The sequence below is a fragment of the Drosophila mauritiana genome, chromosome 3R (assembly GCF_004382145.1).
Source record: "Drosophila mauritiana strain mau12 chromosome 3R, ASM438214v1, whole genome shotgun sequence".
In the NCBI taxonomy this organism is placed as follows: Eukaryota; Metazoa; Arthropoda; class Insecta; order Diptera; family Drosophilidae; genus Drosophila; species Drosophila mauritiana.
This window is the reverse complement of record NC_046670.1, coordinates 16,203,422-16,209,889: the sequence shown is the minus strand read 5'-3', so window position 1 is coordinate 16,209,889 and position 6,468 is coordinate 16,203,422.

Below are 6,468 nucleotides of genomic sequence, written 5' to 3'. Positions count from 1 at the left end.
TTCATTTTCTACATTCCTGTATAATCGTTTTGAACTTATTGCAATATTGAATTAATTGAATATTAATTTGAATTTTGCATTTGCATTACAAAGATTTAATATGATAAATTGCAAGGTAAACTTAATTCATCTTGTAGATGCAAAACTAACTAGTATATGCTTAATTTATTCTCCATTTATCAGATTGTGATATACTTAAGTCACGGTGAAATGGCCAATTTCAATTTACATATATGAATATTTGTTAGAGCTAAAGTTATAGAGATGACCAGACTTTTATCTTTTTGCTTCAGCTCCATTGCCTTTTGTTTTCATATATTTTACACAACTTATATAAATTAATTGATTTTCAAAACTATATGCCAAATATTTTATTAACATTTCATAATGCGGTAATGAATGAATTGATACTTAAGCCCTTCTTTATTGACACCTTTTTTAGATCTTTATCATTATACCCTTGTTTTCTAATCGTCTGCCAAGCAATTTATTGTTGCTCCCATGACAAATCGCCCATTGACAACCATAAACTAAACACCCTGCGAAACCCAACTCTTTCGAAGATATATGTCTTGGCTTTAAACATTTTTGGACTGGCAGACGAGAAGTAGTCATCTCATCAGTTGATCAGCAAATCCATCATGTCCAAAGGGCTGTGGATTGTTTTTCTCCTCGGCTGTTGGCTGTTGGCTGAAGTTCTTTCCTCTGGCTAATTTGTAGCAGTTGGTTGTTTATGTTTGCCACAAGACCAGAAACCAAGAAGATGATGGCCACCAAACGAGGAGCGACGATGACGAGCATCGATATTGTATGCGGCAATGGAATGGAATCATTGCGGCTTTGTTTATTTATTTAATTCCAGTCAAGCTCAATTAGAAACCCAAATACACATCGCAGTCGCAGTCGGATCGGTTGGTGTGAGTTTGGTATAAATATATTGCACCCGGGTCTCGTGGCGTTGTTTGGCTTTGGCTCTGGCGCTTTCAGCTTTATTGATTTAAAAAAATGAAAAATTTATGTTTAAACAAAGCGCATGCAGCCCACTGCACAGCGTATGAATTTGAATCTGATTCTGAATCTGAATCCGAATACCCATTCCGTTCGATTTCAGCCATTGGCGCCACCACTTAAAAACAACATGAGCAAGAAGCTTGGCGGACTTTTAAATGTAAATAAATAAACAAACAACGGCAACCGCCAAATCGAACCAAATCGAAATACTCGAACCGCAGTTTCCTCCTCTATGGGATATGGGATCCAGATATTGAAATACATCGATCCGTTCGGGGTGCCCAAGTGGGAAGTGTGTGTGTTTTGCATTGTCGGCAAAACGCCTTTTGATGCCATTGGGTCGGCGGAAATAAGTTCACATAATCAAAAATGCAATTGGCGATGAATGCCAGCAATGCAACAATACAAATAAATTGCAATCATTCATCAAAAACAAAAGACTTGCCGGCAGGGCAGTCGCTGCTCCAGCTTCAGTTGCAACTTGCAACTTGCAACGGTGGCAACAGCGGCGACTGCTGCAATTGTTGCACCTTATTTGGGCAACTGGATGACGAAGATGGAGAGGGGAAATAGTAGCATATAGTAGGGTCTGAGCAGATACAGTGGTTTAAAATATTAACATTAAAGTTATGGTACAGAAATAATCCTGAGATACCTTCTTGCCTTTTAACACTTTGTAACTATAATCGACTTTGGTAGCTGTTTTGTGTTATTTTTAGAATATTTATTCTGACTTTCTTCTGTAAAAATTTGTTAAGGGTCTCCAAGAATATATGCAGCTGAATATAATTAGAATTCCAGCCACAAGGGATCTTATACAAATGTAATCTTAGACCACAATGCAAATTCGCAATCTCAGCTGCAAGAACCTGAGCCTTTTGTTGCCGATGGAACCTTTCGTAATCGGCTAATAACACCCACCCAGGTGAGCTGATCTCGTTTTAGATTTTGGCAACCACTGTGCGGCGATACAATGTGTGTCTTGTGGCGTTTTCTACGAATTTCAGGAGCCGTTCCTCGCCAGAGATCAGCTCATAAAAGGAGGCACTCAACAATCAAGCATGACGAAATGGCCAAGCGGCTTTTCGCCTTTTTGCCTTTTGGTTTTCGATTTTTTTTCTTCGGTTTTAGCCAGAGTTTGCCACAAAGCCGTATGCAAATGCAGAACGCCGGAACGGAGAGTGAAATAATGCGCTAAAGGCCCGCAAGACGTCTGTCATTGTCGATGTCGCAGTTGTCGCAGCGGATTTGCCTTTGTGTCCCTGCCGCAAAGTCAATTGTGAGGATCGGAGGATCAGTGTTCGTTGAGTATCTGAGTATCTTCCGAGCAGCGACCTCGGATTAGTTAGCTCCTGCTGGGCAACTCCATAAAAATTTGACTACCGCTTTCACTTTGGCCTGCGACCCTGACAATCTGCCTCTTTTCCACTCCCGCCTTTCTCTAAATATTTTGATAGCCAGTGTTTATCTGAAAGTGTGCGAGTGTGGTGTGCCTGTGTATGTGCGACACATAACACGAGTGCCAGTGTGTGTGGTCCAAATCCGTATCCGATTCGTAGTCCAAATCCGTGGCACAATCCAAAAGTGAAAGCATTTTCCCGGCCACTTGAGCTGGCTATTAACATTCACCTACCGCAGTTTGTATATAGAACAAAAAACTAAAAAAAAAAAGAGAACAGACACAAATTAATACTAATAAAACGGGGGAAAGTGGGGGGCAAACTGTTAGGCGATTTACGACTTCCTCAACATCCTGAAACATCACATATCCCAAATCCCCAATACGAAATCCCAGATCCCCAAGGAAACTCCCTAGACAGATAGACATCTTGAGTAGGGTACGATGGCTTGAAGGCTTTCAGTCAAATGCTTTTAATTGATGTTGGCCACTGGCCATCAACAAATTAGTTTCAGTTCCAGGCCAAAAGTCGCCAAATAATTTAGCCGCGATTTCAGCTGAACCAGCAAACAGACAAAAAAAATTCCTACAAAGAATCAACGAAGAGGATCGCCGGGCGGAGAAACAAAGGCCTCTTCAGTCGAGGGCTGATCAGATTAAGTGCTTATAACATGGACATGACTCCATTGACCAGCCCAGCATCCATTCCATCGCAGCCTGGTAGCCACCACAACGCTCGGCGATCGCAAGACACATATAGATGGCTGCCGATGATGCCCAAAGTTCCCTACTTTTGTCGGCAATTGCTGGATGCACTCTACAATTGCGTGAACGGGTGTAACTTTAATATGAGATTAATCTAAACAAGTTAAGACCAAATTTGATCTAATGAATAAACAAAATCTACTTTATCTACTCTATTATATCATTACTGATAGTAACAGAAATTCAGTTTAAGCATGCTAAAATATGTCTATTTATTATAGTTTATTCTATTGCTAACAGAATTTGTACGATATAGCTGTGACCTTCACATTTGTAGCGCATTCGAGTGGTCTTGCGGGCCGAGACTTCTGTGGAGACTAAAACACAAACCCACACACCTGATGGGGACACTTTCAGGAGCAGGAGGAACACAGATCTTGCCAGTTCCATCTCTGTCGCTCCCCCAATTGCGGCTAAAAAAAACTTCCCTCAATTGGCGGCATTAAACGAGGCCGAAAGCGGAACCAAGAGCCAAGTGCCCCGATCCCGATCCCCATGCAATAATGCTAACCGATCGCGGGGCTGGAGATGGGATTTTGGAGCTCCGAGCTGGAAGACCTGCGAATGGAAGAATGGATGCGCTGATGCGATTGTCGTCGCCACATGATGCCTGCCCACTCTGGCACATCTTGGCCATTGTTCTCGCTCTTCTGGCCAAGAAGCGATCCGAACACTGGGAGCCAGCGAAATGTAGCAAATGTTCGTCCCGCTGTTGCTGTCGCCGTTGAAAAAATGTCAATACTCTCTGATTCCACGAATAAAAAAAGGCCCAACGAGCAGCTCCCCAATCCGCAGTTCCCAACCCAACCCAATCCAATCCCAGGCTCTTGTCGCTGTGCTCCTGACGTTCAGTCCATCTTGCTGAGCAGCTTAGTTGCATCCACCTTCTCAAGAGCACTGAGAAATAATTATGCCAAGGTGTGCTAGCCAAAAACAAGTATAAAAGCTATAAAAATCCTTGAACCTTACCTAAGATATGACATCTTCAAGGAGGATTTCTGTTTTTAAGATATGCAATATTATACAGATGACTGATGCAGATGCATCCCATTAGGCTGATAGCTTTTTAAGCGAAATACGAACAACAATCATATTGTTTACTGTACACTTTTCCCACAGTGCACTGATGCCCCTGTTCCTGCTCAAATCCATTCTGCGTAATTCAGTTGCAGTTGAGATTGAGCCGAGCGGCAAGTTGCCAAAATGGTGGACATCAGGACACAAAGGCGGCCGCCTGAAGCCGAAAGCTGCCTTAAGGCTAAAAGTGGCGGCGCATCAAAGGCCAAAATGGCCCACAGTTCAATAGGCTTTGTGCTGAAGCCGGGACTGAAATTGAGGCTGAGACTGAAGCGGAGGATTTTGCGCACTGGGAAGTAAGTTGGCAAGCGGCTATAATGCGCTTGGATATGCAAAATTGCATTGAAATTTGAATTCAATTCAAGGGGCCATTGGCCGAAGAGGGGCCATCCTGGCCGAACCTTTCGGCTTTTGGTCAGCACAAGCCTGATTGTGCGACGCTTGCCAATTTGAGGGAAATCAAAAACTGCGCCGCCATCGAGCAAATTACGCAACCTTTTCCTTCGGGTTACAATCTTACAGCAGCTGCCCCAGCTGTATCTGCATCTCGTACTGCATCCGAGTACGAATCTGAATCTAAATCTGAATCCCAATCGGTAGCCAGTGGGGCATGGCATTTGCATGCCCACATAGTGCAGCACCGCGAAAAATGAGTCGCTTAATAGCCGCCGACAGTTACAAAGTGCCAGGCAATTGTGGCAAATACCAAGCTCCCTGTTCACTACATATGGAAAAAAGATTGTTTAAATCAATTAAATTTTTCATTTAAACTATATTTATTGTAAAGCAGAAGAAACTACAATATTGTTGTAGAAAAATCATACACAATTGATACGTATGATGCCAATTATATTACTTTTGACACGATGCTCTGAATACAAATAACTTCATATATCAATAACTCTAGGGATCAATGATAATGAAATCAACTAATTCCCATTATTCTAGTTTAAAAGTAAAATGTTGCTTTTAAATGGTTTCTTTTTTCGTGTGCATATGACTCGCAGTCATCGCATGGGCGTGTTGCTCGGGGGCGTCTTTGCCAGTTGCATTTGGCTTTCAATTTGCCATCGACCTGGGTACACCTCTGGGCGTTCCGAGATCCGCGACTCCGAGAGGCAGCTGGCCACCAAAACTTCTGGCGCAATCATAATTGCAACAAGTAGTCGGGCGTTAGCGTTTTGCATTATCTAAATCAAGGCTGCAACTTGAAACGATTTTCGGGGCTACGCGGATGGGTTCGGCCGATCTTGATATGTTAATTCATTCATGCTGAGATTTATGTGGGCCAAAATAACAAAAGCTTTGGCAGGAAATAAAAGATTATTGCACTTTGCTTTCTTAGGCAATTGAATCAGTGAGTAGCTAAACATTATACATATATTAAAAACTAGTTACTTTCATTCTAAACTCGTGGCAAGACTTACCAAAAAATATCGGATTTTTCTTCTTGAACCAACTGCGAATGATGCAGCGGCACAATGGGATCTTGGCCAGCGGCTACAATTGCCGCAATTTGGTTAATAATTGCACTTGGCCGGCGGGCAAAGGCGGCAAGGACTTTGAACACCTTGGGTAGTGCTTCTGCGGCGAACCATTATTAATGGCCATGTTAACAGGAGGAGCAGGCGGCACTGCGTTAGTGGAATCAATGGAATCGGATGCAAAAACAAGCAATCTGTGGATCTAAAGGGGGGATAAAAGTTTACGGCTGTCAGGCGGATTGAGGGACATGCCAATGGAGGCCCGCTTCAATCAGACGTGCGGTATTATCTGAATGCGGAACCCTTTTGGGTTAGGACGACTAGACGGGCTGGACGTGGGCAAACAAACAAATCTTGGCTGTCACGGGCACTCAGATTCAGCGGCATTCAGTTGCAGAGCGGAGAGTGAATGGACATGGTAATGGTAATCCGAGTGCGAATGTGGAAATCTCGCACGTTAGTTGGCCATCGTGTTGCGGATATGAAACATATCTCCGGTTAGCAGGCAGGACATTTCCGTTGTCCCATTCCTACATGTATGTATACCACCCGATTACACCACCCCCCCATTCAGCTGTCATAAATCCCATGTTCGAGAGTTGGGCTTTGCGGCAGGATATTGCCCAAAAGGATACGCGATGCCCGCTCGACTGTGTAACAACTTGATGGGCATTTGAATGCAGACTCGTGTCATTTAGTTGCCACAAAGAACTGGGCCCTCGTCCTCGAATT